We start from the raw sequence: 13,266 nt of genomic DNA, 5'->3' as shown, positions 1-13,266 counted from the left end.
TTAATTGAAGGGCTTTCTTTGCCTGCCATTGCATGAATTTGTATATTGTGAGGCAAGTACAATGATACACTATGCCCAGGGAGCCGAGAAAATTTCCCCTACTGGAACGGGAATCGAACCCGCCGTTTCCGGATTGGCGATCCATAGCCTTAACCACTAGCCTAACTAGAGACCCCTAGTTTTGAAAGACATTTCTATTGAAAATTCACAGATTGTGAGTGCGAAACTACTGGGGGTACCAGGCACCCCCTAGAATTGTAAAACATTGCTGTGAAATATGGGGCGATGAATAATGAATGGATGAACTAATGAATATTTGTTTGTAGTGCACCCCCTGGCAAAAATCCGTAGTTTCGCCCATGGAGTCAACTCGAGCAGGAACATTGTGGACCCTGAGAAAACAACGGCGAGCTGGCCCAGAACGTAAAGACGTCCACTTCCCAGGCGTATGGACGTCGCTGGCAGTTACAAATGTTGTTGCCAAGGGTGTTGCCATTAGATATAAGATATTCAATAAGACTAAGATCTTGTCCGTTGAATAATTCAGTAAATAAATTAATAATCTATCTTCTATCTATATATATAAAAGTCAATGTATGTAAGTTTGTATGTTTGTATGTTTGTATATTTGTTTGTATGTATGTATGTATGTTCCAGCATAACTCCGGAATGCCTCAATCAATTTCAACCAAATTTGGTATACACATTTGTTAAATTAAGGGGGTGGGGCAGCAGGGACGGATGTCCTGGGGCCTGACGCACCCCCCCGCTTGCGAGTCAGCCGCGTAGTTGCCGGCTAAGAATAGGACTACTAACCCCAATTCAAGGTGTCAAGCGACCCGTGCCGAGGAATGAGTGATCGAGGGGGTGAAAAAGATGCTCGATCTTTAACGGAGCCTGTGGGGCACCTGGGCACCCCCCACAGTAAGCTGTCCCTTACCGCGTTAATGCAGAGCTCTGGCGTGGTGGACATTCTTTCTCGTGCGACTCGTGGGAATCAAATATGAGTAAACAAATTTCGAAATCAAGTGTAACAGGTAGTAGTGGTGCGATCAACCCCTTCGCAAGAAGCGGGTTGATGCGGTCTCCAACAAGGAGAAGCGAGGAGTCAGGTGCTGGAAGCTGCTTACGCAGCTCAAGCGTGGGAGCTCCTGTCCACTCCACGGCAAGCCAGCCGGCGGAGGTTATGGACGGAGCATGGTTGCTGAGGGCCATCAGCCAAGTAGCAGGAAAAGGACGGCCCGCATTGGAGGTAGCTGAGCAGCAGCTTGGCAAAATTATTGACTTCGCGACAACTAAGTCGAATATAAGTAAGGACCTGAAAACGGCCTTGCTTCGGCTTAGAGCGTCAGTCGATGAGGCCAAGCAGGAGCACGCGGTCGCGTTGCTGGCTGCGGCAGCGGCGGAACCCGCAAAGGAGAAAGCGTCTAAGCTTACGCAAACGGAGGCCTTCTCTTTCGCGGGTAGTCCGAAGAGTGTGGAAGCGAATGCTCGTGACAAACGTGACAAGCATTCGCAGAAGCGGGCGAGGCAGCCGTCAGGTGAGGAGCTGTCTGGCGGTGCCCGCAAGGCCAGGCGTATAATAACCCCGAAAGCCGGTGGTTATGCCGGAAAGTCGGACCCTAGCCAGGGTTCCCGGAAAGCTGGGAAGGGTGGGCCTGAAAAGGCCGGCCCGTCCCGGAATGATGGGATCAAGGGGTTGCGACCAATGGTGGGCCCTCAGCAGCCACAGAGCAGGGCGATCCAAGGAGAGGACCCTCCTTGGACAAAGGTAGAGCGGAAGAGGAAGAAGAAGGTGAATCCGCAGGCAGAAGTGCAGATCGCCAAGCCAAGGCGTAGGAAGGCAGGTGCCAGGCGCGAAAAAGGTGACGCCATCGTCATCAAGACCGAACAGTCGAAATACTCGGACGTCTTGAAGGCGATGAGGTGCGACGCCAAGCTTGAGGGTCTTGGAGCCGACGTACGCAGTATTAGACGTACTCGTACGGGCGAAATGATCCTGGAGCTTAAGCGCGAGAAGGATCACAAGGGCACCGCCTACAAGAGGCTGGCAGAAGAGGTCCTTGGTGATGGAGTGGAGGTGAGGGCTCTTACGCATGAGGCGACTCTGAAGGTCAAAGACCTAGACGAGATCACCGAAGCGGAAGAGCTCGTCACGGCACTGCGGCAACAGTGCGATGTTCAGGTGGCCGCCACAGCCGTCAGGCTGCGGAAGGGGCCAGCACGGACACAGATAGCTCTGGTTCAGCTACCTGTGGCGGACGTTAAAAAATCCGTTAAAGTAGGGCGGATAAAGGTGGGCTGGTGTGTATGTCACCTGACATTCCACGAGCCACCAGAGGTTTGCTTCAGGTGTCTGGAACCAGGACACAAGTCGTGGGACTGCAAAGGCCCCGACAGGCGCAAACTGTGTAGGCGATGCGGCGCTGAAGGTCATAAGGCCCAAAGCTGCACGAGTCCGCCCATCTGCATGATCTGTACCGGGAAAACCTCGAAAAACAGACATGCGATGGGTGGTCCAGGGTGCCCGGCCTTTAAGAAAGCCGCAGTGAACAACAAATCACAGTGCAGGTAACGCAGCTGAACCTGAACCACTGTGATGCGGCTCAGCAACTGCTTTGTCAGGCGGTTTCTGAGTGGGAGACGGATATCGCCATCATTTCGGACCCATACCGAGTACCCGCCGGCAACGGCAACTGGGCCTCGGATGAGACCAGGTAAATGGCGGCGATATGGACGACGGGTAAATACCCCGTGCAGGAGTTGGTGTCTACTACCTATGAGGGCTTCGTGGTCGCCAAAGCAAACAGGGTCTTCTTCTGTAGCTGTTATGCGCCTCCGCGGTGGCCGATCGAGCGGTTCACGCAAATGCTGGACCGCTTAACGACCGTGCTAACAGGGCGAAGGCCGGTGGTAATAGCGGGTGACTTTAATGCCTGGGCTGTGGAATGGGGAAGCCGTTTCACGAACCAGCGGGGTCAGATCCTGCTAGAAACACTGGCCATCTTAGATGTCGACTTGGCTAACGTCGGTACCAAGAGTACCTATAGTCGAAACGGAGCGGAGTCAATTATTGACGTGACCTTTTGTAGTCCTGGCCCAACAAGTAGTTCGAACTGGAGAGTAGATGATGGCTACACTCACAGCGACCACCTGGCGGTTCGCTACAGTATCGACTACAACAACAGCAGACAGCGGATAGAAAAAGAGGCGGCTAGGCCAAGGCCAAGCCCTCGTAGGTGGAAGACATCATACTTCGACGAAGGGGTATTTAGGGAAGCGCTCCGCCGTGAGCGAAACTTACTCGGTTTAGACGGCGACGAGCTGGTAGCGGTGCTCTCACGTGCGTGTGATGCGACCATGCCTAGGAGAGTCCACCCTAGAAATGGGAGGCCACCGGCTTACTGGTGGACCGACGCGATTGCGGACCTGCGCCGCGCCTGCCTTCGGGCTAGGCGGCGGATGCAGCGAGCACGATCAGAGGAAGAGCGAAACGAACGGCGGGTGGTGTTCGCCGCTGCAAAAGCCGCGCTCAAGACCGAGATAAGAGCAAGCAAAAAGGCCTGCTTTGAGGGTCTCTGTCAGAGTGCCAATACGAACCCGTGGGGTGATGCCTACAGGATCGTTATGGCCAAGACGAGAGGTGTGATGGCTCCTACAGAGCAATCTCCAGAGATGTTGGAGGGGATCATTGGAGGACTTTTTCCGCGTCATGATCCTAGTCCTTGGCCTCCTTTCGTAGGACAGCCGGGGACTGGGGCTGGCGATGAGGGAAGGGTCACCGATGTGGAACTTGCGGGGATAGCTAAGTCCCTTAGCGTAGGTAAGGCCCCAGGTCCGGACGGAGTCGCTATTGCCAATGCGCTCCTGCGTCTGGGGATACCGGAGTACTTGTACAAGATTCTCGGAAGCTACTTCCAGAATCGCGTACTAGTTTACGACACGGAGGTGGGTCGGAAGTGCTTTCACATAACCTCAGGAGTCCCGCAAGGTTCCATCCTGGGTCCGGTGTTATAGAATGTCATGTACGACGAGGTGTTGAGGTTAGAGTACCCAGTGGGAGTGGTGATCGTTGGATTTGCCGACTATATTACGCTCGAAGTCTACGGTGAAACGATCGAGGAGGTGAAGTTGACTACCGACCACTCGATCAAGGTTGTGGAGGCGTGGATGCGGTCCAGAAAACTGGAGCTGGCTCACCACAAGACAGAGGTGACGGTTGTTAACAACATGCAGTCGGCGCAGCAGACGGAGATCAGTGTAGGAGAGTGCACTATCCTGTCGAAGCGCTCTGTCAAGCACTTGGGCGTGATGATCGACGACAAGCTTACCTTCGGTAGCCACGTCGATTATGCCTGTAAAAGAGCCTCCACAGCTATTGCGGCACTGTCACGAATGATGTCCAATAGCTCAGCGGTGTACGCCAGCAAGCGCAAGCTTCTGGCTAGTGTTGCAACGTCCATACTCAGGTATGGCGGCCCGGCGTGGGGTACCGCGCTAAGTACTGAATGCTACCGACGGAAGCTGGAAAGTACTTACAGGCTTATGTGTCTGAGGGTTGCAAGCGCGTACCGTACCGTGTCACACGACGCTCTCTGTGTCATTACTGGTACCCGATCAGAAAGGCATAACTAAAATGTAACAAAATTATATCAACGGTTGATATATATATCAACGTTTGTTATATTTAGATATATTTGACAGAATTGATCTGAAAACCTGATATAATTATATCAGAATTATAACAAGATCAGTTATAATCAAAATAAATTCATGTTGATCATCTTTATATCAACATTATAACAAACTCAGTTATAGTATTGAAAATGAAGTGTATGTCAAATGAATATGTTACAGGTGGTGTTTGGTGCGCAATTACTCTTCACTCCCATACTAATTCTTCGTCTTGACGTAACGTCCCCACTGGGTCAAATCCAGCTTCTCAGCTTAAGTTATTAACTGAGAGCTGCCGCTGCCAATGACCATTTTGCATGTGTGCATCGTGCAGCAGGCACGAAGATACTCTATGCCCAAGGAAGGCAAGAAAATTTCCTTTATGCAAAGTTCCTGGACCCACCGGAAATCGAACTCTTCACACCCAGCGTGGTCTTGCTGGATACCCTACCCACGCCCTTACAGCTGTGGCTATATGGGCCAGCCACTACTCCTCACGGAGAACCAATGTTTACACTTTTGCATGGCATTCATTGAACGATTAACATTTATACAAATTTCAAAATTACTCGTACGCTCCCATTTGACGACAAACATGCCTATAGGGGTTATCTGCAGATGAGAGACTCTCTTCAAGTCTCCTCTATTTTGATTACAACGTACTTGTATTTATGAATTTGGATTTTTCTCATGTCAGAAGGTAAAGCAACCCTTTTTTGATCTACACATAACAAATTGTAAAAATGTGACATCGTGATAATTTAATGAGAATCAGAACAAAGAGAGCCTCTCTTTTGCAGATTGGACCTTTAGGCATGTTTGTCGTCAATTTTTGTCAAATACCAACATGTTTTGGTATTCCAAGGTGATTTGTAAACCAAACGTGGTTCCCATGCCGAAATTATTGCAAAATATTCGCGTAAGTGGTTGCTCGAGCTGATTTTCGATCTATGTAAGTCTTAGTCACTCGTTGAGCGCCACGGATTTGGTCTATTAGGGTTACACATATATTAGTGCTAAAAAAATTAAGTGTGCTCCACTGATATTGGCTACCTTTATTCAGGACACGAGTGCTACTAGTAGTACTAGAGTATCTAGACACATCTCAAACAATTATATGCAGCTACAGAAGCGTTTAATATTAATTCCAATCTATATGATAAGTGAGGCATCAAAAGGGATTTGAAAAGGATGATTTTCATCGAAACTGTCAACATTCCTGTAATAAGTTTTAAGTGTCACAATCCTCCACTGATCATGTTTGAATGATTTCGTTTAACATCCACTTACAATTTGAGAGCGGTATTCAAATAGGATTAAAGCAATGATACAAAATCTCTACTGAAATCAAGCTGATGTAATAATTTTTGCAATCGTTTACCATTAGAAACTTTGATAGAGTAGTGTGCGGTGGTTCGGCAGCAGCAAAGCCATATTCGCATAAATAGGTGAGCTGGTTTCATGCTATTATTTTATCGTGAATGTTCGTTGTAAAATAACATGACTTAAATATATGCCATACAATTAACGTTCATAATAATTCAGTAGAAATACAGCTGCTGATCATCTGCAAACATGTAGATTAGCGTGGTTCAAAAAATCGTTTTTGCTCCACACCGCTTATTCGATTTGTAACCAGAATCTATGTCTCCTCCCAAAATTTGAGCTAATTTGGTTGAAAATTTAGACTGCACAAGCCCTTCAAAGTTTATATGGGAATTACTACGGGAAAACGACGTTTTTCATTCAATCGACCGTAACATTTTCCCAACTGTCTAAGATGATTAATTGAAACCTGATACTCATAGGCAACTTTATTAGCTACAACTTTGCCGAAGACCGCTTTGAAATCGGACGGCTAATTAATTAGTTATCGATTTTCATCGAACTGGAGAAACTTTAACAGTGATCCTCCAGCTTCCCAGCAGGCAACATTGCTGCTGTATATGGGTCCAAAGATAGAACACAGAAATCATGGCTACTATGTTTCACTGCTAATTGCAGTGATGCCCATCAAATAGTTCAATCAGGGCGTCGCAACTGGTGATTTTTACGTGACTCCAATTTCATCATATTTCAACGACCCTGTTCCCCCAGTAAGCGGTGTGGATAGTGATGTCGCAAAATGTCAAATAATCGATTAGTAGGTAATCGATTATGTTTTGCCATGGCGATTACCGATTCGATTAAACGACTATAATTAATCGATTATTCCTGGTAATCGATTATTTTTATTATAGTATTTTCTTAAACATTTGCACGGTTTATCGCTTGTACAGCGATCCGCTATGTTTTGGCTGCATTAAAGCAACCAACATGCTGCACGGAGAGACGAAACTACCCAAAAGTGAGTTCTTTCCACCCAACTTCGGGGTTGCGTGCGTCAAGCCAATTTTGAGTTGATGGAATCGATGTTTTTGTTGGGTTGTTCCCGCTTGCTTCCATGTGAAAAACATACCTAATTTTAAGTTTTTTCCACTCAACCGAAATTTTGACTAGGTTGTATTCACTCAAATTTGAGTACTGTGCTAGAAACTCAGTTTTGGCTTGACGCACGGAACTGCAAAAGTTGGGCTGTTTCTCTCTTCACTCTCTGACAACAACAGAAAGAGCGCATGAAAAGGGAGATGAAAAAGAACTCAAAATTGAGTTTAAAAGTACCTAATTTTGAGTTTGTCAGTTTCTCCGTGTGGGGTTTATAAAGCGATTTAGCAGTAGGTATAAACTTTCACGATCCATACACTATCAAAACATTATACATTTCTTATGTGAGATCGGTTCTTGAATATTGTAGTATTGTTTGGTCCCCATTTATGAAAACTGATGAAGAACGCATAGAATCGGTGCAAAAGAAATTCTTGCTATTTGCTCTACGAAAACTGAGATGGACAACTTTTCCACTGCCTTCTTATGAATCGCGTTGTATGATAATCAACAAACTTTAAGGAACAACGTGAATATGCTATGATAACATTTGTGAATGATATTGTTTCGCAACGTGGTGACTGCAATAATCTGCTGTTCTGTTTGTATTTTATAGCTTATTTTTTATGCTTAGGAAACACTCAATTTTGACAGTTTAACAATGCGGTAATTTAAATTTTATTCCCATAAAATTTACTTAAACTAAGGTAGGGTATCGCGCCACTTGGGCGATGGCTTCTATATTCGTCTGTTTTCCACTATAACTCAGTCAATTTTGAACCAATTGACTTGAAATGTTGTACACGGGTAGATACTATACCTATCTCACTGCATTACAAAAATTGTGTCAATTGGTTCAAATTTGACTGAGTTATAGCAGGAAACAGACGAAAATAGAAGTCACCGCCCAAGTGGCGCGATTCCCTACTTTACAGTGTGCAAACCGATTTTACAATTAAATTTGATTTTCCGTGACTTTTAGGGTAATTAAAAAGTGATCTCCAAAGTTATGTTTTGAAACGTTATGTGCGGTTGAAACGGACCGGTAGAGTGGGTAAGACGGACACGTTTGGAAAATTAGCTAATAAGCCATTAATTGTGTTAAACGATGATTATTACCGTTTGTTTTCGGTAGATCAATCATAATAGAATCCAAATTTGGTTTTGAATCTCTTAACGAAACATTTTTTTTACAAATTGAATTCAGTTTTGCAAATTGGAACAGAACAGGAACCTCCGTACCCTGATAAACGCCTAACAGTATGCAATGCTCTGGTATTTAATTTCAAGCTGTTACAATTTTGTGAAAATTTCAATATAATGAACTATTATATTGCGCATTGCGCAGTTAAAAGTGCGACGAGGAAGTGCGGAATCACTAATAAAAGTGCGATTTGGTGTCAGATCGTTTCGGTGTCTTCACCGCACTTATTCATTAGCTCATGATGAAAAAGTGCGGTGAAGACACCGGAACGATTCGATGCAATATCGCACTTTTATTTAAGATTCCGCACTCTGTCGCAGTCCAGTTAGCAATGCAATAAACTATACAAAAAATCAATATGATGTGCTTAACACGGCTTATCCAATCATTTTTGTACTCCTTAGATTTCAATTTGTGAATAATGTGTGGGTTTAGTGGGGTTCTCATGGCGCTAACTAAATCCAACACTGTCCGTCCTACCCACGCTCTAGGCGGTCCTTCTTACCCCAACACAACCCAAAACCCACCTTCGTTTTCTATAATTCTAGACGAACATTTGAAAAGGGCCTATCTGCTTTTTGTAAACAAACATGTTTCTGTTTCTGCAGGGCCCATCTGCATCCACCCACGCACATCAACACCCTTATCAGATAGCTTGAAGACCACTCTTTCTCATGAGGGTGTTGTTGTGCGTGGGTGGATGCAGATGGGCCCTACAGAGACAAAAACATGTTTGTTTACACAAAGCAGATAGGCCCTTTTCAAATGTTCGTCTAGAATTCATGAAATTTACCTGAATCTCGTTTTGTATAGAATCGGAAGAGTTGTGTTTCGCAACGCATTGAGATACATTCTGAAGCATTCATGTTCTGTCATGAAATCTAGATACATTTGAGGTTCGAAATCATTGTATTAACTAAACATGACATGTCAGAGTTAAATTTCATCAACAAAACTTTTATGAAAGTGCTCCTTTTCAATTTAATTGACGATTTATTAAGGATAGACTTGTTAGAATCCCAAAATTTCCGCCACAATAGCCGACTTTGGCACCTACTCACGATTTTGAGGGCACAAATCTCTTCGTAAACAAAACCAGCGCACCTGATCTTCTTATTTCAAGCTTATTACAAGTGAGCAAGAACAGAATAATAAAATGCTTTGTTGTGTAAAGTTTGCTTCTTGAAATTAGTGCGTTTGAAGTTTTGATGCACTGTTGAAGCGGGATGTCAAGACGTTTGTCCTTATAAGATTAGTCTTTCTAAGTAATTGCCTACCTTTAGGCGTTATTCTTGGTTTATAGGATTTTAATCCTAAAATAACTTAAAAAGTAGGTAATCTGTAAGAATTTGGACGACATATTCTAAATCAGGGACCCCGAATTTAGTTAATAAGGGTGTTTTCAACACAAACGAACATTGTTTACTGACATGATCAATGTTACCCCATATCAACAAAATCAAAAATTTGATTAAAAAGCTTGTTTAAAAATGTTTTAAAGTTTGAACATACTTTTAAAAGTAGTCTAACACAAACCAAGATTGCCAGTACTGCTTTTAAAAGTATAAAACATGTAACGTTTGCTTCTACAAGAGAACTTCTAAAGAAAGATCGTAAATTTTGATCAATGTTATCCCGGATTACGGTATTTATGAAAAAATAATATATATTTTTACGGTACATTAACATATGATTATATACTACGCCTAATAAGTTTCCTTTATTTAAGTTGTTTTAGAAGTTTTTTATACAAATTTTGAACACAACAGTTCTATCTTTCTATCTATTTGAAATTACATGCGCATTGCTTACTTTAAGGCGTTTATCGGTGTATGGAGATTTACAAAAATGATTCCAATTCATAAAAACACGCTTCATTAAGAGATTCAAGGCCAGATTTGGAATCGACTATGATCGATTTACCGAAAATAAGTGGTCATTTATTGAAAAAATAGTCAGAACGTTGATGTAGAGCAGATTGTTTACGGGGCATGTTTCTGCAATGGAATTACATACGTTTAGGCGTTTATTGGTGTAATCCTGTTCCAATTTACAGAATTGATTCCATTTCGTCAAACTACGCTTTGTTAAGAGGTTCAAAACCAGATTTAGATTCTATTATGATTGATTTACCAAGAACAAGTGGCAATGCATTGGAAAAGACATAATCAAAACTTTGGCTCTGCTTGATGCAGACAACATTTAGATTTGTAAGAAAACCCTACAAATGTTATTTTAAAAAGCTGTGAGCATTCGAAAGCGCCTAAATATATGCACGTTCTAATCAACATAACAATTTAACACCCCAAGTTTCCCAAGCAAACGTTGGTCATAAACTGTGAAGCCCCGTTCCAATATTTTTCAAAAATTCCTTCACTATGGCACTTCTAGGGTCCCAAACCCCTGTTCTTTTTTTAACCCATAACACAAACTAGTTTGAAAAGTTGATCGATGGGAAGCGAGCAGAGTATGATGACTGTTTCTCTGTATCACGTTTTTTTTTTAATAATCGATGAAATAATCGAAACAAATAATCGATTATCAGAATAATCGAGTAAGGCGCTACTCGATTAAAATTTAATCGATTAGTTGAACGATTAATCGATTAGTTGGGATAATCGATTAATTTGCGACATCACTAGGTGTGGAGCAAAAACGATTTTTTGAGCTAATATAGATATTACATACTTTCAAAGATGATGGAAGGCCGTTGGCACATAAGGCTAACAGCAATGGTTCTGAAACCGATCCTTGTAGCACTCCCGATGGAATACCGATCGGGCTAGAATGATTTGCTTTAACTTCCTCTATTTGAAAGCGGTTATTCAAATAGGATTTACTCAGTGACACAGAATCTCAACGGAAATCAAATAGATGTGATAATCTCTGCAGCAGTTCAAAATGAGAAACCCTGTTAAAAGCTTTTGAAAAACCAATCAATAGCAGAATATTATCGATATGTTGATGGACATCGTCATGCATATTGAGCAAATGCCAAGGCAAATACCGAAGTTCGAAGTTGGAATACTTAGTATTTAGTGAAGTACCTAGTAGCTTGGAATACTTGAGGAAATTGCTTGTTGTGAGTATTTTTGCTGAAAATAAAAACATTATATGAGATCACGAGGCAAAGCAAAACTCACAAAGTTGCTTTAGTATGTCAATTCTTGTACCATATAATGTTTAAATTGGGCTTTAAACACTTATTTTTTTATTTCACAAGCCACCTAAATCTGACAATCTCCAGGAATGCATACTAACGCCACGAAGTGATGTAATTTCCAATCACAAGACTACTGCATATCTTTGCTAGGCAGGAACTTCCTTTATGGTGAGAAACATTAGATAATTATCTCGCTAGCGCCAAGAAAAGGTGAAATTGTATACAGTTATGTTCCGACTTTATCACCCCCTCCACGCGTCAGACCTTCATTTTTTATTAATGCCCTGTTACATTTTAGGGAAAATCTCCTCCCTCTTCTTCAGGATGAAGTTTGTATGCGTGCTTTCCAACGTTCAAAATATTGAAAACGCATATAGATTTTTACAGTGTTTGAAAACATTTATGGAAAGGGGGTGATAAAATCGGAACATTACTGTACCACTCTTTTCAATGTCTTGAGAGCCATTGACTATCTTTACCACTTTAAAGAAGATACGACATTTATTTCTGGTCTGAATCACGAGACAAAACATGCTAAAATGCAGAGCACATTCTTGAGTTACAATTGTAACTAAATTATATCCACTTTTGTTATTATATCCTAAGATGACGTAATTGCGATCAATTGTATCAAGAATACTTTTATGTGACGTCATAGTTTCCCTCGCCTGTGCGTTGGACAAACAAGTCTATTTATAGACCAGCCACCAAAACGAAGAACCACTTGATCTTAAACCTCCCCTCACTTCAAGTGCTGCAATGGCCTCATGGATAAAGGCGCCGGATTGTAGTTGAAGGCTGGCGTCCTTGGTTCGATTCCCGTCTGGGTGTGGGTTTTTTACATACTAAGTGGGGCAAATTTTTTATACAAAAAACTTTTCGCTAAAAATAAATAACACTCTTAATAAAAATTATCCAAAAAATGAGTTAAAATTTACCCAACTCAATTTTTACCCAATATATTTATATCTAATTTATAACAACATGTGTTATAATTTTTCGATCATTCCAAGATTTATTATATCTCACGTTGTTATAAATTTGTTAAAATTGTATCAAGACCTGTTATAATTATGTTATGGCTAGAGCAATTTTTGTTATAATTTTTGTTATTTTAACACCTAACCGGCGAATTTTATAACTCATTCTGATATGAAAATTTTTTGAAATAAATAACTCAATCGGTTATAATTTTGTTACGCCTTTCTGATCGGGTATGGTGCCCATCAGCATTCTTATCAGTGAGGATATGGAGTGCTTCGAAATGCGCGGCACAAGAGGCATACGCAAGACTGTCAGGATGGCCTCTATGGTCAAATGGCAGCGCGCTTGGGACAGTTCCACCAAAGGAAGGTGGACCCATAGGTTGATACCGAGGGTAGATAGTTGGATTAATAGGCGCCATGGGGAAGTTTCATTCCACCTGACACAGGTCCTTACAGGTCATGGTTGCTTCCGACAGTATCTACACCGTTTGCGGATTCTCCCGAATGCCCAGTGTGCAATGGTTTAGAGGAAACGGCGGAACACGTTTTATTCGTGTGCCCGCGTTTTCGCACAATGCGTGACCGCATGCTTGCCACATGCCGGGAGGACACAACTCCGGACAACTTGGTCCAGAGAATGTGTAGGGATGAGATTAGCTGGAATGCCGTTTCAACGGCTGTCACCCATATCGTCTGGGAGCTACAAAGGAGGTGGCGCGTGGACTCGGAGAATGGCTAGTCCAGATGCAATACAAGAGGTGGTCCAGGGGTTCGAAGTCGGCTTCGTAGGTCATACCGGTGCCCGGTGCGGTCGA

The 13,266-nt window shown here is 43.0% G+C and overlaps 1 long non-coding RNA gene across 1 annotated transcript; it reads left to right on the top strand.

Annotated features, from left to right (window-relative positions):
* The first annotated feature begins 4,883 nt into the window (after nucleotides 1-4,883).
* Nucleotides 4,884-11,874, top strand: LOC134286399 (uncharacterized). The gene is made up of 2 exons (XR_009996890.1): nucleotides 4,884-6,777; nucleotides 10,945-11,874. It is a non-coding gene; the product is annotated as an uncharacterized LOC134286399 (long non-coding RNA).
* The last annotated feature ends 1,392 nt before the right edge of the window (nucleotides 11,875-13,266 follow it).

This window comes from Aedes albopictus, chromosome 1, assembly GCF_035046485.1.
Source record: "Aedes albopictus strain Foshan chromosome 1, AalbF5, whole genome shotgun sequence".
Taxonomy (NCBI): Eukaryota; Metazoa; Arthropoda; class Insecta; order Diptera; family Culicidae; genus Aedes; species Aedes albopictus.
Note: the sequence above shows the minus strand (reverse complement) of the source record. Positions and strands in the feature narration are given on the sequence as shown.